The sequence below is a fragment of the Aquila chrysaetos genome, chromosome 3 (genome assembly GCF_900496995.4).
Source record: "Aquila chrysaetos chrysaetos chromosome 3, bAquChr1.4, whole genome shotgun sequence".
Taxonomy (NCBI): Eukaryota; Metazoa; Chordata; class Aves; order Accipitriformes; family Accipitridae; genus Aquila; species Aquila chrysaetos.
The window spans coordinates 46,607,243-46,634,235 of record NC_044006.1 but is presented as its reverse complement, the minus strand read 5'-3'; the positions used below and the strand labels follow the sequence as shown (position 1 = coordinate 46,634,235).

General features: G+C 38.1%; 1 long non-coding RNA gene across 2 annotated transcripts; it reads left to right on the top strand.

The window, feature by feature from the left end:
* Positions 1-12,834: 12,834 nt before the first annotated feature.
* LOC115339576 lies at positions 12,835-25,959 on the top strand. Of its 2 annotated transcripts, none has more exons than XR_003922762.1 (5): positions 12,835-13,073; positions 14,149-14,243; positions 21,450-21,567; positions 24,094-24,216; positions 25,485-25,959. It is a non-coding gene; the product is annotated as an uncharacterized LOC115339576 (long non-coding RNA). The 2 variants fall into 2 exon arrangements; XR_003922761.1 differs by having other exon boundaries at positions 24,094-24,235.
* The last annotated feature ends 1,034 nt before the right edge of the window (positions 25,960-26,993 follow it).

The window sequence follows — 26,993 nt, the reverse complement described above, 5'->3', positions numbered from 1 at the left end:
ATCCTTAATGTACGATTAAAATAAATTAGGTTAGTGCCTGCTTTCTTTTAATAATAGTGAGAGTTCTTAGATGCATTACACAAAAATAGAAAGCCTCACATTAAAGCAAATGAAGGAGCAGAAAAAGCTCTTTGCACAGATTACCAGACAAAGTTCTGACTTTGCTTCCTAGCAGAGTAAAATGTTTGGGAATGTATCTGATCTAACACACCCTATAAAACTGTACAGTAGTCCCTGGTACAACAGTGAGCTGTATGGAAGAAAAGGCCACATCCCAGAGTAAAATTCCAAGATTTCAGCCTGCGATCCAAAAATGCCTGTTTAATTTCTAAACCGTGAAGCTCTGTACCCATTTTGGAACGCAGGTAGGTAGTCTTCACTTATACATGTACAGTAATCTCATTATGTATGACCCCCTGCAGCTGTGGTAACGAGGCTTTTTTTAAAACATACCTTGACTTGATGATGAGAATATTTTGCTCTAAAAATAAGTCTTATAGTGTTATATTTAATTTCTAATATGGCAGGCATGGCATTTATCCAGGGGTGCATGCAGTAAGTTTACCCCGTGCAATTTGTAGTCAATCAGACTTTCCCAAATGAAGTCCCATAAATATGAACATACATTGCTTGTTTGTTTTCTTTTTTTTTTTTCTCCAAGTTTCCTTTATTGGTATCATAATAGTATGACCCAAATATAAGGAAATAACCATATCATATTAAACACAGGAATACGCTTTCACAGTCGTTTATTGTGCATAGCTAGTAAACATTTCCTGGCAAACAATTTAGGGAGTCCATAAATTCCACCCTAACGCTACTTCCGTAGCTAGATGCAATGCACCATACACGAGGGTATTAGCTCAGTCTCTCTCATCCGGAATGGGTGGATTGGAATTGAAAAATCCCCACCCCCCCATTATAGCACCATATGTCTCGAAAGTCTATCCTCTCTCAGGGCAAACGGCTCCTCTAGATCCGCCTGATGGGTCACGAGTAAAACGCTGCTGTCCCTCGCTATTTAATCTAACAGCATTTCTGAAGTAGCTATCAGGAGAGCACAACAAGCCAAGCATCCCTTTGGCATTAGTGGCAGTTCCCCACGCAGAGAATATCAGGGATATGGAAAAGCAGAGGGAAAATCTACCACACCATGCCAATTTGTATGGAAATTTTGATCCTCAAGCTAGGTGTAGGGAAAAGAAGAAAGCCTCTCACTCCAGAAAATTGACTCGTGCTCATGGTTCCCTGGTTCCTTATGTAACCAGTTAACCAGTGTTAGTAGACCAGCTTTGCAGCATCTTCAGAGGTACTGAGTCTATAAGAATTTCAAACAATTTTCTCTAGATATCTAATTTAGGTGTTTATAGATTGAAGGATTATTAGGGGAACGGTTTACCCACAAAGATTTTTGGTGGATTAGATTCTGCTCAATCTTTTCCAGTTGTCTTTCTGCCTCTGCGTCAATTTATAATTGGAAAAAAAATCCTTTAATTGACACTCAAACCATTTGGCATTTGAAAGAATTTGTGTGAGATGATCATATTAAGGTAAAGTTCATATCGCTAGTAGAAGAGAGTAAGATGACATATTTCCACCAGTTTTTGTCTTTATTACAGGTATACATTAATATCATTCCTATTACAGGTATTATTTCCAGATTATTTTGGATTGAAAACAAAGAGTTAGCAAAAATCTGGACTACTTCCAAGTTTCCAAAGACCAGCTCGCAAGCTCAAAGGGGTTCAGTCACCATGTCAATGTTCTGCTTTATGATCTTTAATTTTACGGGTTGTAATATTAAAACCTCTCCCCTGTACCCCTTGAATCAGAATCTGAGGAAGGGTTGTGTGACAACGAAGACAACTAAAGGCAGAAAGATTTTATTTCACTGGTTGTGGAAGTCTTTTTGTTTTTTAACTCCTTGCTTTTAAAATCGTCTTTCATTTATTTGTATCGAATGGAACCACTATTAAACAAATAGTCGTTGTCTTAGTTACCAGCTTCATTATATATATTCGATAATCCATGTATATTACCATAATCTTTCATCAAATGTGCCCTCCTTTGGAAGATTATTACGTGAACAACCAAAGGCTTTGGAATAAAAAGTACGGTGGATTATTGCACTTTTTGAAACTAATTAATATGACCAGGACTTCAGGGCTCTAGAATTTCAGATTTTTTTCCTGTGTTCTTTGCCTACTGCTCGACAGCAGACTTTGCACAAGCATCCCTCATTTTCTGGCTACTCGTCTTTAGACAACCTCCCTGTACTTCCTCCTAGTACTTCTAAGGCACCGAGTTCAGCCACGAGTCCTTCAGCGGTACTCTGAAGAGAAGTAGTTTGTGATCTGCAATTTGCTCAACTTATTGTCTGATGATAAAGCCCCTAATTCCTTTCCTGGACCAGGACCTCCGCCAGCTTCCTTTCATTGTGCACATGAGCAAACAGAGCAAGAAGAAAGATAACGCTCCGCTTGTTCAGCACAACTCCAGCAATCATTTTCTCTTTTATGTTTCCAGTGAATCTGATTGCTGGCAAAAGCTGCCAGAAAAAGACAAGTCTGATCAGAAAGAGTATGAGCAGAGAAAGTCCAGTTTCCCAGATACGTAGCCACAAGGACTATTTTGTACTGGTGATAGGGTGTATTAGTCACTGGGCCCGGTCAACCTTGGCCTCTCCCAAATCAAACAAGTGTTCCTGCTCATGTGGAGGTCCCCTAATAACCATTTTGCTGTGAATACTTGTCTGATTGGCACAATACGCTATCTTCTCATATTTAGCATTATGCTCATGCATGGTTATATGGATTTTTTTCCTGACGCTCCTCATGGTACAGAATACCAATAACAAATTCAATTCATGTGTTTTATGTACATTAAATAGTAGGAAATACATCTGTGTAGAAAATGTAGCTAGTTCCTGTGTTTGCAGAGTCTCTCTGGATTTATTGTATTGAAGCCAAATCTATTGTTAATCCATTTAATACTGATTGTATTCTCCAAATATGTTTGGTGTTTCCTTTCCGAACTGTCATATACGTAAGTCAGTATTATACACTTATAAGGTACTGACATAAAATCTCTGAAAACAGGTATTATATTGTGTTCTTGCTGATAAAATGCTTACAACCTCACCAATTAATTTTAGATGGTGACCGGCTGAATTATCAGTAATATTTTAATAGGATCTCTATGGATACCTTTGCCCTTTTGCATCAGGTGCTGTGCACTGAACGGGACAGCTTTTCATCTAAGTAGGCAAGATAAAGGGTAAAAGAAATGAAACCGGATCATTATAAGGCAACGATACCTAAAATTAGAAAAGTATATTGTAGACATGCAGTTCAGGTCTGTTGTTACGAATAGTTTGCTTACAACACAAGTAGAAATGCAATATTCCTCTTTAAAAATGTTTCCAGGGAATCACGTAGCAAGAATTAGGAGATGCATTTCCCTCAAAGCATTCTTACTTAATACCATTTTTTAATAGGTTTCACCCTCTTAAAGAATGAGATTAAATCAGGGTGAGGTAATTGGGAGTTATGGTCCAGTTAGTGAACTTTACCATAAAGCTAGTGGCAAGTTAAATCATTATAATATGGAACAGCATTTTGTGAAGAAAACTGCTGGAAGTCTAACAGTTTGAGTGCTACTGACTTCAAAGAGGCTGGATTTCAGACCCAATTTCCAGAATTTTATAATTTGTTATAACTGTAGCTGCATTTCCAGCATGTTATGTATTTCTGCTTAAAGCACTGAAGTGAGCAATCTGCATATGACACTGTAAATAAACAGAGGCTACGAGAGAACACTGTGAATCCAGGTTCAGACTTTACCCCTACCAAAAAAACCTAATCGGTTCCTGTACTTTAAATCTTTCACACCTCTCAGTAACTGTGTCAATATTTTTAAAACCACACTCTATTATGAAGCAATAATTCAAATTGTAGTTGTATAAGACTGACATTTTATATCTCACCTTTTATGCCTCATTTGAAAGATTCTCATTGCTGTCATATTTAAATAATAGTTTTAAAAGTCTGTATATCTTCCATACAGGTCATGAAATATCTTAACATGGAAAAAATGTTTATGGGGTATGGAATAATATTAACATGAGCTGGAAACTTCAGAGTGTCCATAATAAAACATCAGCTACATTAAACAAATAAAAAATGGCAATTTCCCTAACTGCGTCCAACACGGAGGAATTCTCTACTAGACTTTGGTGTGACAGAGGAATGAGAGAATTAAAAATTAATTGCTTATGTGCACATAGCTACAACTTGATTATATTTGTTATGAGCAAATGAATTAAAATCCAATATTTATATTTGTTGGTATAAGACAGTCAGCTTTTACAAAGTTGACAGTGAGTGTGAATGAGTTATTTGGAGAAAGTATTAAAGGAAAAAATTGGTTGACAAATTCGATCTGCTAAAGGTACTGTAAAGGACAGATCAAAAAAGTCACAATGAAGGAAAAACTTCCTACGCATTTGTTGAAAATAATAAAATTACTTCATATGTGAAGGCAGCTACGAAAAAAAAAAAACAACAAAAGGGAGGAGCAGAGAAAAATGTAGCAATTAATGTAAATTAGAAGTTGGGAATTATAGAGCATTTTTAAAGAAAGCCAAAGGTCACAAAGAGAAAACAGAGATAAGGACAATATGAAGACATTTATAAATTATATTATGAACAAAAAATCCTAACAATTGCCTTGCTCCATTATTAAATGGAAATTACTAAGACTTTTTTGTAATAACATTTTTAAAAAAACGGCATTCTCAAATGCTTTTCTTCTGTATTTTGGGAAAAAGTCAAGTGATGTATTCATATCAGATGATTATGATGAAGCTCTATTTCAGTAGTAGTGCAGGAGAACGTTAAATAGCAGCTAATAAAACCAGACATTTTTAAAATCAGTAGACCTGAATAATTTGCATGGAGGTATTTTAATACATTTGGCAGAGAACCTGTCTGCACGGTTAGTAAGGATTTTTAGTACGTCTTGGAGAAGTAGGGAGGTTCAAGAGAACTATGCAAAAATTTTTGTGAATAGTTAAAAAGAATAAATGTGATGACCTAAATGTCTACAGGCATTTCAACCTCACATTGATCTCAAGCAAAACAAGGAATGGCTTCTAGGAATATTAGTTCATTTTAATCAAAGCAGTGAGAACAGAAGTTCATGGAAAATTATCTTGCCAAAGCTAACTAGATATCGTTTAATAAGAGTATATATTTGGTAGGATAAAGGTAATTTTAGTAATATTAAACATGCAGAGGAATTTTAGAAAGTCTTTTAGTTGTTAATCATAATATTTTGATGAAGAAAAAATTATTAAAATCAATATTGTACCTATTAAATAGAGTCAAATCTCAGTCTCAAGCATATAGTATGTGGGGAAAAATAATCAGTGGTGTTTAACGGTGACCCACAAATGCATGGCCCTGTGATGCTTTTTTTCTATCTGTGACTCTTTCATCAATGATAACAAAACATATTTAGAAAGTTTGCATTTGAAATGATTGGAAGATTAGTAAATATAGAGCAAGCCAAGTCACTGTGGAACCCAGATTACTCAGGAAACTGGCCACAGTTAAACCAACTGTAAATTTCGGTCCAGACAATCATAAGACACTGCTCTAATAACAAAGACTATATGTCACTGCTGCAAGGTAGGGACCCTGCCCACAGATTGAAGTCAGTCTGAAAAAACCTGTGGAGCAGATAATCAGCAGGGAAGAGCTGTGAGTACAAGAGGGTAGACACGGATCTGATACAACCCATGGGCACATCACCAGAGAAATATATAATATGGTTGTGTTACCTCTGTCCTTGGCACGGATGCAACCAATTCTGGAAACACTGTGTCCACAATTCAAGAGAGATTGTTGAAAAATTGGAAAAGGTTCAGAGGAAAGCAACAAGAACGATGAAAGGATTGGAAAACATTCCTTGTAATGAAAGATTCAAGGAGCTCAATCTATTTAGGTTATCAGAGAGACATTTAAAAGGCTACTTGATCACAGCTTATAAATAACTATGTGAGAAACAGAAATTTGATAACACTAGAGTTTTCAGTCCTGTGACAAAGGTATAACAGAAGCCAGTGGTAAGAAGATGTAGTTGGAGAAACACACTGGAAAGTTTAAATCAAGATCGAATGCTTTTCTGCATTAAAATCACACACACACACACACAAAAAAGGGTAATTCAGAAAAGTTCTGGTGCCCCTTACACAGGGGGGGTAGACTGAGTAGATGACCATAATAGCCTTTTAGTTTTATAGGCCATGAATCTACGGCTTCAATTGCAGGCTTCTCTGCTCCGTATTTTCTTACGCCATCACTGGGCAGATCCAACCAGTGCAAAGTTAATCGGAACCAGGTGGAGCCTGCTTTTTGCAGCACAAGGGAGCTTCCCCCTGAAGCTACATTGGATAACACCAGGATTTGACTGGACTGAAGGAATTAATAGAGTACGAAGAGCGTGTGTCTATCGTATTGACGCCTATCCTTTCTAATTATTGCAAAATGTATTGATATTTGAGTGAGTATAAAACTCTGTCTTGAGGGGTGAAATGCGGTAAATTTTATGGCAAAGTGATTTTAACCCACACACACCTTATCGGCTCCAGAGAAATAAAAGGAAATAGAAAATTATGCCAAAAACACAGAGCCCTGTGTAAGTGAGGCAGAATACAGGAGAGAGAGAGCTAACTCATTTCGCCTGACTTTTGTGCTCTTGAGAGTAGCATAGGTCCGAAAACTTTCCTTCAACCACAAAAGTTTCTGAATCAACATTGTCGTTAGGAAAGACTGCAGGAGGAGGTGGAGCAACAAAGGAAAGAGAAATGCTAACGGAAAAAACACATATAAACAACATACCATATGTAGGACACTCACCATATGCCAGCCTCACTTTTTTTCTCTCTCTCTAATGTGGTCCAATAATTCCAGTCATGTAGAGGGTTATTCACACTGTCTACTTCAGGCATCTGATTTAGGTGCTTTGAATTGTGGCTGCCCCCCCCTTGCCTACAGCCCCCCGGCACCTCTGTCTCTCTGCCAGATATGCAGGGAAGCACAAACACTTAGGTTTAGTTCTTAAAACTGTGCCTAAGTTAGATAGCTAAGTTAGCCTAAAGCTGTTGTATAAATACCACTCTTTCCTATTAAATTTAAAAAAAAAAAATCATTGCTATGGAAAAAATTACTTGTTTAAATTACAGGGATATAAAAGTGCAGGAAAGTTTACAAATTCAAGGCCAGCTCCTTAGCTGGTACAGTTCATCTACTGGCATTCAAATAAACAGACCAATTCCCATTTGCCCTGGCAAAAGTGCAGCCTTCAAGTTGGTTTTACAAACCAAGTCGGCCACCTGATTCTGCTAGGTAAAGCACATACGTTTTCATAAAATACAGAAAAGAACATTTTACAATGTAACTCCATTAAGAAAAAACCTCAGAGGGGAAAAAAAATAAAAAGAAAAAGTTGTGTAGGAAATGGCAGCTACCACAGTCTGCAGAAAGCACTTCTCTTATAAAAGCACAGAAAAAGTGGTGAGAGATCAGCATCAGGCTCAATAACGATTGAAAATAATGTCTTTTTCTAAGGAAGTCTCTTACTTCCCTTCCTAAATAAATGGTGATTTTATTTAAAAAACATTCTAAACGCTTTGCTGCCTCATATTAACTAATAGCTTTACTATATACTTCATTTTTATCGTGTGGTACAGCAGCACACTGAAGTAAGCAAAGTGTGTGGATCTCAGCTCAGTACAAAGCTAGACGTTTCACAACAGCAGAAAGGCAACTTTGCATAAATATTGTTGAAAGACAGTGAAGAGAGAAGAGGAAATTCTGCATCTTTAATGCAAGGTCTTTAATGCTAATATATATCAAAATGCTGTGTATACTCCTGGAACCCCTCTGTTAAAATGTCTCTAACTCTAGGGACACATTGTATGAGGCAGTTATGCACCATTTAAATGTGAAAAATGCACACTTTACTTGGAAAAAGATGTGTGATGTGAAGTGTTTTTAAGAATAATTGAATGATTTTGTGATTCATTAAATGCTTTTTCCTCAGCAAGCAAGTAATGGCTTTTCCACTAAGCACCCAAAGGGTGAAAAGTCAAACAGTTAGAAGGAGTAAAGCGTCCTTAGGAAGAGGATCATTTACAGTGCTTTTTGTTTTATTCCTTATCTCTTTTTTGTTCCAAGAGGAACAGAAGAAAGAAGGAGCAAAAAAAAAAAAGTGAGTAACTGCAAGTAGGAAATTAAAAAGATTGAATGCTGGGGACAAAAGGATATGTGGCAGTTGTCTATTCTTCGGTTTAAGAGGAAATAGAGAAAAATTGTGGCACCTAAGGTTTATTGAATATGGCTTCACGTACATATCCCTGCTGAGACCATGGGATCAGTTCTTTTATGGGAGAGAAAAAAAAAGAGCTGTTTTCATATACCCAATATATCTTTAAGCCAAAGTGTAAATCTTCAGTTTCTTTCCCTTTTTTTTCTTTTCTTTTTTTCTTTTTTTCTTTTTTTTTTTTTTTTTTTAAATCTAGGGAAACAATACACACCTTGACTCCTGCAAAAAAGATCTCTGGCAAAATCACAAGACGCCTGCTTAAGTAATACCCAAAAGGTAACTCCATGCATTCCACTGGCCAGAAATAATTCACAGCACGATGAATCCACAAGAAAGTCAATAGCATATTATAACGCTCTTAGGGGAGCTGTAGCTGTAAGAGCAATGTGAGGCAATGCCTTAGCATGAGCTATCACTTTATATATGTGCTGTATACATGAGCATGAATTATATTACAACATTTGACACGCTATGACTTTTGATCTACTGTGACTTATGACCTCTGTCCTATTGTGACCTTTATGCCTAAACCTGTAGAGAATAGTTCAAACAATAGCACATACATGATAGATGACACTTAGATAGGATAAAAGTGTATAAGGAATATAAACACTCCTGCTCAGGGCAATAGCTAGCCAAAAACTGCCAAAGATTAGGAAGATACTTCCCCTGGGTTACGATATTACGAATTTTCTTGCACCTTCCTCTGAGGCACCTGGAGCCAAGGATACTAGCCTAGATGGACCACTGGTCTGATTAGGTATGGCAGTTCTAATATTTCTGTGAACATATGCTAGTGTGGAAAAATACAGCTTATACAGTTAATAGAAAGTTCTGCATAAGACGGCAAGGAATTTTTGATCAGTGATAAGATCCTTGTGAGCTTTCAGCTGAAAAGCCAGTTGAACTTTGTGTAGATTCTGTTTCCACCCAGATCAACTGTGATTTTCAGCTGATTTCAGTGGGAGCAGAAGGAAAGCTGCAAAGAAGCCCCATGTACTCTCTTGGATGGGGGAGCACTCAGACGCCACAAGCAACTACATTTTAATTTAAAAAAATATAATCCATGTAGAACTGGGGTCTCGTGAGATTTTCCAGGTAGCCAGGGTTGGCACTTACTTCCCTCCACAGGAGGGAGAATTTGAAGACAGTCTTTTACAGCTCATCTTTATCAGCCCCTGCTGCTGCTCTGGTTTTTAACAGCTATTTGGTTAGCCGGTTCCAGCAGCTTCCTGCTGCAATCTTGGACTCCAAAGATTGGCTTCCTGATCATCAGGTACCTGGCTCCACAGAACAGTCCAGGGACCAGGCATTCAAATACAATTAAATTGCTCTCCAGAAGAAAGCTGGAGAGCAAGAAGTAGTGTTGGCATGCTGCAGAAAAGCAGGAAGACAAAGGATCAACTGACAGTCTACATAGCAAGAGACTGGAGTCTTTGGCTAAAATGTGGAATTATACTGCATCTTGGAAAAAAAGTATGGACAAAAAAAGCAGCCATGGAATGAAGGTATCCATAAGGCTTTGGCTGGAAAAGTTTTCAGCATTTTTCAACAGCTGGATATAGGCACATTAGTAAAACTTTGATCATAAATCATATTTTCAATATTGTTGTCAGAAACTTAAGACCTGCAACTTACTATCCTTTCATAAAACTTAAAAGCTATAGCTTCTCTGTACCATGTATAATTGTCAATTTATTTAACTAAACTGATTTAAAACCAAACAAACAGAAAACTTTTTCTGGGATAGACTTTGAGCTGTGCTAAAACTAAATTTATTTCGGTACGACCCTCATTGATTAGTTAAAGCAAAACAAGCCACTGAACCTGTAGCCAGGCCTCGTATAGCAGGATTTATATTTGTTTGAGAGAAATCTATTTTAAAATCCAGGAAAGTTATGCTGATATGGCTAGGTCCTATCACTCTGGTTAGCCCACTTCTCAGCCCTGTGGGAACTCTGCTCTTGCACCACTCTGTGGAAAGGGTGGAAACCTGTGAGTTCAGCAGGCAAAGTCTGCAGCTGCCACATGCGTTACTGCCCTTTCGGCTGGCTGCAGGTCGGGAGGTAATTCTGGAGAAGTACGGGGAATTTACACTGAAGAAAAAGCTGTGTAGGACAGAAAGATAATGTATTAAGCAAGGCCTAGAGATTGGCAAACCGCCCTTTCTGGTAGAAAATGTACACATGGGCAAGCTATTAGTACTACCTCCTTCATACAACAAAACATATGACCCCCAGCTTAAACAAGCCTCAGGTGGTGCCTGCCACCTAAACATGCCCTTGGATATTCCTGATGTGCTGTTCTTGATATGCTGGGGGGGTGATGTGAAGCGGTGTTTGGAAGTGAGACGTTGCAAATGACAAGTTGGATGGACTGGCTTTTGCTGTTGTCCTCTCATGATAAGTGCTGTTATGGGGGATAGATACAAAGTTTGCCAACTTCCTCTGTCTTAAATCTAGCAAAAGCAATATTACAGAAGCTAGACAAACTGTAAATAAAGCCCATTTGGGAATTTATTAAATTTTTCCTGAAATATTTCTGTTCTCAGAAGTAGAACTAGGTATTGTTGTGATGGCTAAATAACACAGTAGCTTTAGTGGTGAAAAGATTAGGCATCCTGAACTGAGATTTATCTCACGTAACTTAAGCCATTTGTAGCCTTAATGACAACATGCAAACTTACAGTTGGCAATGCAGGCGCTTTGAAGCACAACTCATCCAACTTATGGTAGATATCTACTTTCTATAAGATTGAGCCACTCTCTAGGCTCTGCTGACTAATCTCCAAACAGCTCTTGGTAGCAGAAGAGAGGCCAATTGTTTCCAGTCCATTCGAGGAATACTGCTGTCACAAGAGTCCCTAGAAAAGACAACACTTCTCTCACTGTTACACTACCATAAAACAAATCTATAAATACGTGGATTGTCACTACATCCCATCGATAATCTAGCTAAGGGATTGAACTGTACTATTAACTAAATATATAAAAAAGCACATGGGTTGTAAAATAATAGGCTGTCAGCAGTACATGCCAATCTATTTAGCATGAATTGAGACAGAGATGCATTACAGAGAGAAAGCTGACACCACTGGAGTTTCTATTCCCCCTATGATACCGAGCACGAACCTTGCCTCCAGACCCTTTGTCTTCACACTTCTCTAACATTGTTCCTTTCCTTGTGTTCCTTTTGTCTCTCTGCTTGTCAAACTGTTCCTCAGACACCTGGGCTTTTTTTTGATAGATTTCCTACCCAGTGCTTTGGAACTATGCATTTTTGATCTCACAGATGTATGAACTGAGACATTGTATTTAGTTTAAAGAAAAAAAACATCAAAACTTAGTACATATTCAGAGTGGAATCAAATGTTGTAATCTGTTTCCTGGAAAGTAGTTATGCTGTGCAAATAGAGATTTTATTTTTTCAAGACAAACCAGAAAAAAAACCCCTGAAAACCACAACAGATTCTGGTTGAACCAAAATACATTTTTTTGTTTTCTCTTGCCCGATGTGATGCAATGTACACAGCATTCCATTGATGCAAAATAGTTTATTTTCATGGATATGTACAAAAAGCTGAAGAAACAAAGGGTATGATTCACCAAACTGAAGGAGGACCCACACGCTTAATTTTACTCAGAATCAGGGCTGCCATTCATGCCAGGTGAGAAGTGTGTTCGATTCCCTTTTCAACATATTAACAGAAGTTAAACCTGTATTAGCCCTCTTCAATGCCCCCTCTTAAAAATGCCTTTGTTACTGGTGGACAAGGCAGCAGCTGATGTGATACCAAATACCTAGAAATAACAGATCTGTGGAAGTGCAGGTCAATAAGCTGATTTTGTAGCAGGAAAATGAGTTAAAGCTATAATAAACAGTAAAACTGTTGGATAAATAAACTTAAATGACATAGGTAATTCCTTAAAAAAATATAAGGACAAAGATAACACTTATTTGTTTTTTGACAAGATCTTTCACTAAAACCTCTTAAAAAACCTAAACAGCCCTGTGATAAGTGAGAAGGTCTTCATATCTTAATTTGTTAAAGGGACAAGACAGAACTAAATGGTTAATTTTCAAATTAGAAGGAGGTCCCAGAACAAAGAAGCAGCAGGATAGACATCTATGGAATCATGAATGGTGTGAAAAGGGTAAATAAGGAACCACTTTTTCTCCTCCACTTTAGGAACTAGTGGGAATTAAATGAAGGTAGCAGGTACCAGCTCCAAAATGATCAATGAGAGGTAGTTCTTCATACAAATGGAACAACAGAAGTTGTGGATGCTGTAAGTTTGCCAAGGTCACCAGCTAAACTCATGGCAACAACCAGTGACTATTAAGCATAAGACAACACTTTGGATGAAAAAGTTCCTGAGCCACAAACTGTTGGAGATGGTGTCATTTAGGGAAATATCAAATATTTGCTTGTTGGTTTGGGTTTTTTCCTTCACTTTTCCTTTAACATCTATCTGTTGCTGTCCATTTTCAGTCGTGTGTTACTGGCCTGCAGAATCTCTGGTAGGATCCAGTACCGTTTCTCCCTGGGCAGTGCCTAATCTCAGAAGCTTTCCTACTCTCTCTGGATGACACTGCTGCACTCAGTAGAGAACACAGAATGTGAGGAAACTTGACTGAAGGTATAACACCAAGGTTAAAAAAGAAAAGAGCAATGAAGAGTTAAGGTGGGTTTGTTTTTCCTCTTCTCTGTACAAGATGATGAATGAAAGGTTCCTGACTGACTCCTTATATATGTCCAAAGTGTCCATAAGAGTACACCACTATCCGAAGGCAGTTATTGTCTGCATAGACACAGACAGACCAGGGCTGGTATGTTTGGATCCAGAAGAGTAGTTAGCTCAGGCATATTTCAGGCAAACACTGATATATTACTTGTATGGCCACTTCAAATCCAGAAGCAGTGTTAGCTCATTTCCATAATGCTGCACCCCCAGGCTACTCAGACGCAACTCAGATGTCTCAGAGATATATTTCTGTTATGGAGAGTACTCATAGACTATAGCAAGAAAGTGTGTATGTCCTGAGTCTACTCCACACTGAGTATAGCTGACACTGAAGTGGCAATAACAGTGCTTTTAAGACTGAAGGCCTCGAAAGGCTTACCTTCCAAATCTCCTGACACTGCACACAGCAAATAATACCCTGGGGCTGGTGCTGCACCCCAGTGTAACGAGCCTGGCTGCCGTGCAGTGCACCGGAGAGCACCAGCTCTGCAGGAGACACCTCAGTCACAGGTTTTATTACTGTGGCTCGGAGCTGGGCAAGCTCGGCTTGAGCCGTCTTCACAGCTCTCCACTCCATCTTGGCCGTAACATGATTCCCAATGCCCATTTTTGTAGGTTTGTGAAAAATTTTTAAAATTCCAGCCCTTTTAATCGTTATTGTGAGAGTATAGGAAGTTGTCGGTTTAGACTTCTCATTTTTCCCAGTCTCATTTATCTTTGAATGCTGATAATCCTAAACTTGTTATAACACTTCAGAAGTAATTTTCTATGTGGAAGAGAGGAACAAACTCCTATTCATATAGGTATTTTAGGAGCAGTTGAGACAGGGTTTTATTTTTTTAAATTTTTAGAAAAGCAGTTCCGCTTGTTTGACCAGTGTAGCTCCTCCTAAGCTCACATGTGGGCAAAGAGCAGAGTGCCATCAGCACCACATTTTATTCTATGTAAATGCTCACAAAATGGAGGAAGTGGAAGTGATGAATTAAGTGAGAAGCTTTTGTTATGATTCTTTCAGGTTTTAAGGGTAAAAAAATTGAGAATGGATCTCCTTGGAGAGGAAGGAGAGGGAATGGTATATCTAAAGGACGCAATCTATCATCCTAAACATTGGTAAGTGACATTTCCTTAGGCAGCTGACATCTAAATATGTCTGGTTTTTTCAGTTTGTACTGGTAGAAGAAAGAAGGAGTCTTATGCCCCTCATTTTCAAAAAGGATATCCACAATTCAGTGAGCATAATTTGGTACACAAGCTACTGGTAGCGTTGTATTTAGCATACTCAGCTACATAGGATTTTCCTGTGTGGATATTTTGGGAGGGAAGGAATTTGTTTATTTTCATGTGTGTTTTTTATGGTTTTTATTTAAGATGCCCGTGATGTGTTAGAAAGCATCATGTGCATAGAGGAGCTGCAGCCCTTCCTGTAAATTCAACAAACTGGTATTTGCTGAAAGCAACCTCTGAATGATTTACTTTTTTCACAAAGGGAGGTGAAGAGTAGGAGAGGGGTGGGAAAACAACAGATTTTTTAAATTATATTAACACTCACTACCTGCAAAAGCATTTGTAGAGAGTTACCCAAATCTCTTGTGGGAATTTCAGCGTAAGTCCAATACAGAAACACACCAGAAAGGAATGACTAGTCGATTGGGCTACAGGCCAATCTCGCTACAACTGTATGGTATCATAAAACACCTTGGCCCCTTCCACAAGAAGAAATAATCAAGTCTCCATGATACTGTATTCCTGAGGAATGTGTTTTTTCCAGATAATTTTCATTTTCTGAGTCACTGTTAATTTTCTTTAGGCCCATGTACAGTTCACATTCCTGTTACAAAGGGCAACACCTTAAGAAAGTACTGAGATGGCCAGAAAGCAATAGGAAAAGAATGCTAAAACCAATAACTTCCTCCAAAAGACACCTGCAGTTGCTTGGGTGTTTTAAAAATATGACAGGTTAGATTTAACCAGGAGGCTCTGGGAGCCAACCGACACTCTCTCCTTGGTTTCCTCTCCAGCGTGGAGCCAGAATATCCCTAGACAAGTCCCGCCAGCAGCTTGCACCACTGCTCCACTCTGTCCTCTTTGAGACTCTGTCCAACAGGGAGCAAATATAGTGTCTTGTTACTAAAGTTACTGCTTTAAGACTCACCACCATTGACAAGTCAGCAAAACTCCCTCCCTATGATTATTCTAACCACACAAATTTATCAGAAAAAAAGACCTATATATTACTACATAAAGTTGTTCCAGCAATTACTTTAATTAAGTGATTAAGAATGGGCACAGTATTATCTTCCATATGTTATTAGAATGCACAGTAGTAGTCCAATGCTTACAAAGATTTACATTTGTGTTGGAATAATATTCATGAATTGGGAATTAAAAATCTCACTCAAACGTGCCTTCACACAGTGGGCCAAATAAAGCAAAGTTGTTCAACAAGGGACTTCTGTGTTAGAGACCTTGAAAATAATGACTTAACAGTATGCTAACTTGTTGAAAAGAATCTCATCAGAGGTCTGTCCAGCTATGACATGTTATGGATTTACTTTGGACTGAGCCAATGGGCTGAGTTATGCCATCGAGATGAAGGAATACAACTTGAAAGATATATATGTCTGTTTTAAGTAGGAATGTTCATTCATTAGCTCACTGCTTCATTCACTGAGCTGTGCACAAACTGCTGCACAAATGAATGATTCAATACAGATGCCTTTAATACACCACATAGCAGTAACGAGCAAGGTACTTGCCATCATGACTCTCCTGGTGAGACAAGGAAGCAATTTCTTCATGGCTGCGCTGGGAGGCAGAAGCCTTGAAATGGAAGAATACAGGCTATACTGGGCAAAGTATTCTTTAACCAAAAGTGCTCTGTATGTTAATATGCTTGCAATCCTCCCTCATGTCTTCAATGTTATGAATTTATTTTGGGGGAGCAAGGGACAGAAGAGATGAGTCCTGTCAAGGTCCAGGCTGAGCAAAACTGTCCAGAACAGCAGCTCCAGGGGCCACTGAAATAATATACAAGCTTTCACTGTGCAAAGTATGCTAAAGTGGGTCACACAGTTTATTTCCAGATGTTCCCACCCTCAGAGTATTTTCTAATGATATAGATGAAAACTTTAAAGACTTTCTGTATGAGGCCAAATCTGTACAGAAATGAGCAAAACCTGTGCAGAATAATTTACTGGGATGTAAAAACAGAACAAGCAAACAAACAAACAAACAAAATCACATAGTCCCTGTATTTAGAAATGAAATTACTAAATTTTCACTGTTAATAAAGTAACTTACCAAAGTTCATGGAAAGCCCTTTTTTCCCCTGGAAAGTTTCCAAGCTCAAGAAATTGTCTAAATAGAGGAGAAAGTTTAACAAATACGAAACATTGGCAGAAGAAGTGTAAGAGGAAGCAGAGAAAAGCCCAAACGATGTAAATGACAAAAGCTTTCAGGTAAAGAGTTGTGAAGTGGCTGCCTATTTGAAGGAACTTTCAATTTTAACAGTATCTTTTTGTTGCAGTCGTAAAGTGTCTGTAACTAAGATTGTCAAGAAGTCGTTTTGGTAACCAGTCTGAGAAGGACATATGTGTTTTACTAAGAGGTCTTGAAATATAAACAGGGGCATATTCTCAAAATGAAGCAGAGCATAAAAACATATATGGTTTTGGTAACTAAAGAGAAGTCTGCCTGTTACAGTAGAAATGAAGACAGCGCTTTAGATAACATCATATAAGGACTTGAGCCAACAGAGCTGCATTTTGGCCTGTATGTATAGAATACAAAATATAATGCATGTTTGAATCTATGGGCCTTCCCAAAGATTACTAGATAACACTGAAGGACTTATGTTTCTTAAATGAATATACATGCCATTGCTGCAATGCAGCACTTTCTCATCACAGACCTTAACACTTTCTTTTAGGGAAAAAAACAAACAAAAGAACCCCTAAAGACTTAATGCCTTTAGTCTTGCAAAATATTGTAGCCGTTAATACACCCATTTAACAATAGAGTAGAATGAAGTGCCAGTGGAGAACCTGATTTAAGAAGGACAGAAGACCATAAACACACATGTGATATATTTGTATACTTTTTTCAGTCAGACCCATCTGCACTCCAGCTCTTTTTAGAATAGCTAAAGAATAACTCTCTGTGCCTCCTTGGTGCATACACCAACCGTATATCAAATCCAGTATTTTTTGTAGTGGTCACTGTGATTTGCATGCTTTAAACTTAATTCAGACTCATCAGTAGCAATTACAAAGCAAATTAGACAAAACTGTACCCAGCAAAAATTACTTGAATTGGACAAAGTAAGGAAGTTAGAGGCAGGCTTAGTATCAGAAATATGGTCTTTTAATTGTCAGCTATGTCTTAAAAACAGTCATCCTATCTTCTGTCATTTAACATCATTTTCCCTTTCCACTGTATTTTTTATTGTGATAGTGGTATTTGGAGTACATATGTGCTGTCTTTTTTACCACAGTGTACCTTAGCTACTTTTTCCTGACTGATTTTATAGCCAGGAGATACCTTTTGGTCTTCTAACTTGACCTGCTATATAAATTAGAGAACAGGACCCAGCAATTTCTGCATCAGCCATAATATCTGTTCTAGACTGGGTGTCTTTCTGAGAGATATGTTACAGCTCAATTTAAGAACTTCAACAGATGGAAAATCCAGCACATTGCTATGTCAGAATTTGTTCCAAATGTTAACTACTATCACTTGATATTTATGCTCTGTTTCCAGCTCAGAATTGTCAAAATTAAATTTCCAGTAGTTCCATCTTTATTATTAATTGGATAATGATCAAGTAACAATAATAATTAAAAATTAACAATTAATTTTAAAGACTTTATTAGTGAACTAAACAGAACTGGTCAAGAACATCTTTTCTATGAAAGGTCTTACAGACTGTGATAAACTCTCCTTCTAACCTTGAGTAAATTGAGCTTCTTTAGTGTCTGAGTATAAGGCACATTTCCCAGACCTCATACCTTTCTTGCAGTTTTCTTCTGAGCCCATTCCAGTTTACCAATGTCCTTCTCAAAGTGTAAGTGCTAGAACTGGACAGAATATTCCAGGAATGCTCTCACTAATGACATACACAGAGGGACTATCACCCTCTCCATCCGTATTCCCTTGCTTAGACATGAAAGGATTGCATCTGACATTTTAATCATAGCATCATTCTGGTAGCTTACTTTCAAATTATTATTTAAGTCTTTTCTAGAGTACATGCTCTAGAGGATTCAGTTCCCCAATAATAAGTGTTAGGCAAATTCTTTGCCCTTTGTCCTCAGGTTTGGCCATGCAAAAATATCTTGTTTTAATGGATCTATTGTAATGATCACTCCAGATTAGCTCATTCACCTTTCATCATCATTAATTGTTTCTGAAATAATTTTGTCACCTCTAAGTTTTGCTATCTCACATTTTTCCAGACTTTGCTAAAGATATTGAATGGCATTGGAGAAAGAACAGATCTTCAGAGGACCACACTAGAAATATTTTTCCCTACATGACTATTCTACATCTATACTTATTTAATCAGTCTTTTGTATGATTTTTAACAGATTTTTAATTGAAAATCTCAACATTAATTAAGTCTTCTGCAATTTCCCTGGCATTCTGTAATTAAAAAATGATTAGTACACTGAAATAAACTACCTTAGCTTGCATCAAGGCTATTATCTGATCCTGCCAATTTTGGGAAAAAAAAAAAAAAAGGTAATAATATTTGTTCAGCATTGTTTCTAGCTACTGATGAGATAGAAAATACTTTTCATTAGCTTCAAGGTAGAAATAGATCTTCCTGTCTTTTTCTAGAAAAACAGATGTCTATGAGCACATCTGCCTTTTGCACATCATGATCCACATGTTTACTGTCCTTGCTGAGTACTAGATTTAAACCATTACTAAGATCACACTTTTTCTTTATATACTTAAAGTATTGTTTCTTATTTTCCCCCGTCCTCTACAGAGTTTTTCAAAGATAATTTGAGCTTCCTGTATCAATTGTCCATATTTCCCAATAACAGTTTTAAACTCACTGCTATTGCTCTTGGGTTTAGTTTAGTGAATTTTTATTGCTGCCTTCATTTTCTTCTCAATCAATAGTATATTTTTAAATTGAAGATGTCTTTTAAGTATTGCGAAGTAGTGTGTCTTTTGACACCAAATTTATCAAATCTGAGTTATATTTCATATTTTCATGTTTAAATGTTTCCTGCCACATAATTTTGCTCACAGTTTTTCTCAGCCTTGGGAAACCAGTTTTCTGAAAGGCGAAATATATACATTACTAGTAAAGTATTGCCAAGGCAGATATTGGCAAACTACACAGATATTTCTGATGGGAAAAAAATAACAGTCTCGCTCTTCCCTTCCCCCAAATGCACATCAAAATAAGGCTAACTGTAGAAATATTCTGGGTTGTTGGGGTTTTTTTACTCACCAAATTAAATTAACAATGTTTTGTTTTGTTTTCAAATAAACATTTAGCAGTTTAATTCATTGCTTGCCCTGATTTGTCCTAAGGAAAGATATATAGTAATTTAGAAGTTAATCTTAAATGCAAGATCATTTAGCCTGCTCTGACTCATGTCCTCTGTGATCTGGAAAAAGTCTCTTAGTCTCTCTGTACCTCAATTTCCCATCAGGAAAATGGAAATAACAGTTTTCTAATATAGATAGATGTTATGTACATATGCAAAAAATTATGCGATGACCAGGAAAGTATGCTGAGAGAAGTATATAAGTATGTCTGATTAAAAAACAAAACCACCAGATGCAACTGCATCTAGTCTCCTTTTGTTATTTGCATTTTGGAAAGTACAATTTGGAAAGGACAGTTGTGTCTCTGTTCTACTTCAGAAGTTCAGAACTTGTTATTTTCAAAATTAAATATTACATACACACGTGTAAAGCCAACAGTACTAAGGATTTTTTTATTTCCTTTCCTTCTGTATGAAGATCTCAAAACATTATGAAAAACTGGTTTAATATATTTGACAGGCTTTTTAAAGGTTGTATTAGTAGCACTGTAATTCATTTATGCATCTGTGGATTCTTTGACTTTTTAGTGAGTGTCCCAAAAAGGAATCTTAGAGTTGTCTGGATCTTTAACTGAAACATGTGTGAAAGAGTCCATATAGATAGACACATGACGACCTTGCTAAATAGGCTGAAGAGCATAACTTATTCCTTCCAAAATCAACAGTGAACTGGGATTAGATTCTCCCAGAATTAATGGCCCAGAAATAATTTATGTGCTTTGAAAAAAAAGACCTACTCACTTGGGGCCAAACCCATACTGTCTTTTGGAGATTCACCAGTGGAACTGAGAGAAAATAGAGAGACATGATCTTTCCAGAATCACAGAGAAATGGTGAATGCAAATGTGAAATACTGGCTGCCACGAGCCTTCAAATTCTCAATTTCGTAGCTGACCTGACAAACAAATTTGTCTTTACATGTTTAATTAAAGCATACATAGGACAAAGACTAACTGTTTTACCCAGGTCACCAAAGACGCTTCCTCTACTGTTGCTTCTGAAGTGACTTGCTCAGTTTTAGCTCTTACGTCATGATCTCTAATTTTTTTTTCCTTTAGAAAGAGAGAACATTTATGGAGACATCTGACACACAAGCATTTCAGTTTTGAAAGGAAAGATTTTGTCTTATTTCCTACCAATTGCCACATATTTCAGCTCAGATCAGAATATATAACGTGTACCTCTAAAGTACACAAAGTTCAAACTCCAAACCCAAATGTCTTAGACCTTAGCATCTGATCCAGATTTTGAATGCTGAAGTGCTAGCACTTCCATTCCAGCTTGATGTTCTGTGCAACAAAGAACTGAGAACTTCAATGTTCACTGGTGGTTTTACGTGTGTGTACACCTAACCAATATTCACAGAGTTAAATAAAAATGAGCTTATAGAATCAGGAACTTGGTTACAAATATCTACATGTATGAATTTGCCTGTTTGGCTGAAAATACCTTATTAATTCTAGTTCACTAAAACATAACCCAGCTGTAACTTGACCTATTTTGAGTAGCTATACTTAAACCTGTGTTATGTTTTCAGTACTAAAGACCGATAACTTGATAGGTCCCCAGGGTTTGTTGGTTACAGTTTAAGTACAGAGTTGACATTACATGCTATTTTTCTGAAAATCCCAGCAGTAATATTACAGATGAGATACTGGTATTTGGAGATATATTCAATGATTAAGTTAGAGTGTGGATACCTTCAAACATAGAGCATCATTCACTAACCTGCAATTTTATTCATTTTCAGGTCCCTTTAATCTTATGAAAATGGAACTGTGAAACCTAACAAAAACAGCAGTTCAGAAGTACTATTTGGGCCAAGACAAAACCAGCCTGGATTCTGTCATCCTTACTCACGGTGAATGGTAGGTTACTCTGTAAATAGTCCTCATTATTTCAATATGAATAAAGGTCACCCAATTTGGTGCTTAGGGATTACATAACAATTTTTCATCTACATTTTTCAACATTTTTAGAAAGCATGCATAGCTCATTCATTCTTGTATCACAGTTGGGAAGCTGGTGTAAAGTTAGATCAAATGAGTTATCCTATATTGTTCAACAAGACAAAGGGAGCCAAGAACAGAACCTCATTTATTTTTCTGAACAGATTTCAATAGAACAGGGTAGCATTCTATTAGCATTTCTTTCTGCTGCTTTGCCATTTCCAAAAAGCTACATTTCGAAGACAGAGGCCTGCTGTATCTGTTTTTATTACTGTCATTTCTCAGCCCATCAATGGATGCAAGCAACAATGCTGTCTGATCACAATGGACTCTTATTCCAAATGCAGAAGAAAAAATTACCATAGGTAGCAAATCTATGAATCTGAATGATTTAAGGCTTTCATGCAGATTAATGGAGGGTTTTATTCTATTTCCCAGAATTTATGTGTTTGTTTTCTCATAATAAAGGAAGTTTCTAGCTTCTGGTTGTGAAGATAGCCTTGACAATGTAAACCAACATACTTTCATCTTGTTGAGTCCTCATCCTTACCAGCTAAAACAATAGCATCAAGCAAAGTTAACTTCCCCCATTCATCTTACAGGAGTGTCAGCCTTGAAGCATAAACATGCACACTTAAGTACAAATACTGTTAACCAATTCACTGCTTATTATCAGATTAGAAATAACTAGTCAGCACAATTAGACGGTGGCTGTATGTTTGTGATGTTCTTGACATGCTGTCACTTGAAAATGTTGAATACACTATTGATATGAAAATAGAGAGCAATCTACTAAGTTTAAGATCTATTTTTCTAAAATAAGTATCTGTGTACTGTTGCACACTTAAGTTTTTGGAATGTTTTTTAAACACCTCCTCCTTCTGCATATCTAAAAATCTCCAAAACAGTGACTCTAAAGATTTCTCACCTACTCCCCACTTCTAATTTTGGTGCTCTATGACCAATTGCTGCCTGACAGCCAGCTTCCTCTGCCCTGATAGGGACTTCACTTCATACATATGTTCAACTTCTTTGAGAGAATGTTCAGGAAGAAGCATTCAAAACTGGCCCAAAAGCACATGGATACTCATTTACTCTGAACTGATCGAAACAACCAAGCAGAAATTATAAAAAACACACTAACACCATCCTTACAGTATTGCAAGGATGAGGGAGAAGACAATGGGACCACACGAAACCTGCCCTCTCTTCTTAAACATCCCAGACAAAAATTAATAATGCCCAGTTACTATACATCACATTTTCTCTCTAGAAAGAAAAACACTTTACTGATGGCTTCTGCAATGCTTACTGCATCCATTTTGCAGCTGAAGAAACTGAGGCATTAGGGTGAAAAGGTCATTCAGCAGGAGAGCAACAGCAAAGACAGGAAAGGGTGCAAAGTCCCAAGACAGCTCTCAGTTTATTAAATCACTCTGCCTCTGGTCAGGTGGCATCTTAAGCACACATTGCAAACGCTGTTAAGAGTTAAGAAAAAAGCTTATCTGCCCTCTGGCCCCCTTACCTTGAATGTCTGAATTATAACATGAACCCAGAGCCACAGCATCAAACACAGAGGCCAAATCCTACCTTTGCTATAAGAACATAAGCAACGCTGCTATCCACGCTTCACCATGCTGCCAGCCTGCCAGAGGACAAGACTGGTGGAGGAAACCAGCCTCTGTGACAAAAATACTTCATAAAGTCCCCCCAAAATGCAAATGGACCATAACAGGAACAAAATACGTATCACTGATTCATCTCACTGTATTGTTCAGTGTACTTTGGTTTGGACCAGGAGTAAATTAACCTAATTAATACACACAGTCAGTACCTGATTCCTGGAAGTCTATGTATGTTACTGACTAGGGATTTTCCTTTTTTTCTTACCTGCATTCATTTGCTGGACATAAGTTTATTGGCAGCTTTTCTCAAACCTTTTTCCGTCCTACATATTCCTGCTTCTGCCTCTTTCTTGAAGCCTCTTTCAGATAAATTTTTTTACACTGGAAATGCAGTTAAACACCTAATAACTTTAAAAAAATGCTAAAGTATGAGGAAATGGGATGTATTCTTTACATAATGACAGTGAAAACACTCAGAATGAGCATTTTTCAGATAAAAATGTATTTTCTTTTCTGACATAGTTCTGAGAGAACACCTATGTTGTTCTGTTTATTGAGCAATACTTGACATGCGCTCACTGAGCAGCCATCATGATAGCACTTAATTACGTCCATGTAACTTTAAATGATGGGAGGCCTTTAAAAAAATAAAATTCAAAACCTGTATTGACTTTCCCTGGAAAGTGTTTAGCTATTGCACAAGGATTCTTTCTAACTATTTTTATTTAGAAGGCAGTTTTCACTTTCAAAGCAGTTAACAAAGATTCCGCTAAGTATCACATGAGTTGCACAATTATTTTGTTAATGCATTTATATTTAGGTACCTAGAGGAGCATGCAGAAGCCGCAGTTTGAACGAAAAGCACGAACGAAGGCAGGAGAAGAAGATACCAGACTGGCTGCAATCCCAAGCGGCTCACACACTGATGTTCAGGACAGCACATGTGGGTGCCACATGAGCAGGTGAAACTGTGATTCTACATGTGTGGAAGGGAGGATAATAATTAAACAATCAGATGTGCTAAGTGTATCATGCTGGGACATCGCTACATTTCAGATGGGTTGTGAGGTTTGAAACTGAAGGCGAGAACTTGGGAAGTGGCCAAGTTACAGCTGTATCCGTCAGGTTTTCTGCGTGGTCCCTGGAGCACCACAGTGCCAGTCTTGTCCTGACACACTCCCTGGTGGCGTGCCAGACGCTTCACGGCCTTAGGCGAGCATTCAACATATTTCAGCTGCTAAAACTGTGAGATTTTTGCTCTGGGTATACTCCAAGGCTCCTCTCCCTGCATGCCTGTGCATACTGCAGCCCTCCCTAGCTACCCTCTGCAGGATTCCCCACTGCTGCCTGCTCCCGGGGATGGTGACTTTCCCCTTGCAGCGGGGCGAGCCTGGCGGGGCCGGGGACCGTGGGCTGCGGGTCGTGGGTCATGGGCCAGGGCCAGGGCTGACCTCTGGCCTCTGCCGACGGCGCCGCAGCCCGGAGCAGCGCGCCGGGCACTGCGCTGGCAGAGCCCCGTGGCAGTGGCGGTGGAGGGGCGCAGGGAGCCTGGGCAAGGCGTCATTTCATTCTGGTTTTAATTGTAGCTACTGCAGTAGCTCCAAATGGTAATGCAGAGGATCATATAAAGCTCGAGGTGTTAAAATCTGCCCTCTCAGGGCTTTACAAGCCATTGAAAGCTTTCATTGAACTTCAGTATGGCCTTCTGCATCCTGATTTGTCCTTCCCTCTCCATTTCGGCTGACCATCTTTGCCTGGATGTTTTTTCAACTATAATGTGATGGTTAAATTATTAGTGGTGTTGGTGTTGGTGGTGTTGGTGGTGGTGTTTTTATTATTATTATTATTATTATTATTATTATTATTATTATTATTTCTTTTGAGGTAGAGGCTGTACTATCTGGAGAACATGGATCTAATCTTTGCACTGTAACTGAACTATTAACCTGAACTGCATGGAAACGCTACACCAAATAGCCATACATTTGTTCAGCTGGTTCTGGCCCTTTTTAAAGCAAACCCGGGGTAGTTTCTCAAGAAGAGATACAGCAGGGGGTCACAGAGGGCACCCACCCCTCCGCTCCCAGGCCCTGACCTGAGGAGTGCCGTGGGGCCCTCTTGTTTCTCCTGTCCAACACACACACAAAGCTGCTGGAGGGACCTGTACGGCTGCACGGTCGTGTCAATGTGCATCTGTCTCTTTCCTTACAGTCTTTCCACGCGTGGAAGTTTGAAGGGAAAACAAACAAACCCACCCTCCTGTGGACTGGAAGTCACAGCTCGCACTGTGCAGCCTCTGGGACCACTCCTCCTTCCACTGCTGCCACTGGCAGTTTTGTGGCTACCATAAGTTGCTTCTCTTAAGCATCTGCTTCCCTTTTGCCAGCAGGCCTGAGGCATCTGTATTTTAAATTATAAGCTCTTCCGGGTGAGGATGATGCCTATCTACACACTTGCACAGTGTTTAGCATAACAGCCCTGATCTCTTGCGTCACTTCCAAGACCTGCAGTTGTACACTACTAGCAGTAAATGCACATCGGTGAATATTTTACTCCACTGTCTCCAGCCGAATATGAAGCAACTCAGAACTTCGCCTCTCATGATAGAAATCTTGTATAGCACAAGCCCAAGCTATTTCACAGACCACCTGCCTTTTCTTAACCATGTGTAGAATTGACTGTTAGGAATCCCAATGTGTTTTATATGTTATTAATAAAGTTAACATTTCTATTAAATACTACTCCCTTCTGGGATTCTCACCCAACCTTGAGCATAATAATCAAGAAGAAAACTTTCTGTCACATTATTAAATGTTCAGTTGCAACAGTATAGAACACACTAGTAGCATAATGCCATGTTGGCATCTTTCCAGTATGGGAAATTTTTTCCATAGATTTTTTTTTCAAGTCATTTTATTGCAAAACAGTTGCTTTCTGTAATATCACAGATTTATCCAGAGTTTACAATGCAATCATTGCTCCTTGCTATTGGAAAAGATTTATTTAGCCAGTTTTGGCCTTCATTCCAAAAGGCTGAATGCCAAATCATTACAGTGTATCTGGTGTTCTGTTGTCAGAAAATATGATCTAGCATTAAGATACTATTCAGAGACTCTAAAAGCCAGAGAAAATAATTGTGGTAAATCAAAACCTCATAAATACTTTATAAAGTTGTTTTTAATGTTTGTCCTCATGTGTGACAAAAAAAGTACCAGTTTACATGCAATGAGAATACATGAGTTTGGAGGCTTCATTTCCTATATCGTCTAAGTTTTAAAACAATATTAAAGTCTATCCCATATAGATGCAAAAGTCAGGTGGTAGTTGTCACATTATATTTTCTGGTACTACTGCATTTTAATAAGCAAAAAGGCAGCAAACTGCTTTTCTAGACTTAACTCCAAATGACGTATTTTCTTTTTTTTTTTTAAAAAAGACACTGAGAGGCTAAGAAACATATATATGACTCTGAAGCAGAGACCACAACTGTGCAAGCACATACACACAGGCAATGCTCAATGTGGTTAAAGAAAAGCACATGCCAAAGACTTAGGAGCAGCTGGCCCCAAATTTTGGCCTCAACACACCATGTGAAATTGAACATATGTGTGGACTAGGTTTGACTCCCTTCAGATGCTTCTGAAACACAATAACTCACTGGGTAAGAAAGCTGTTCTGTCTTCCAAACTACCTATGCCAATAACTTTTTATTTCTCCACC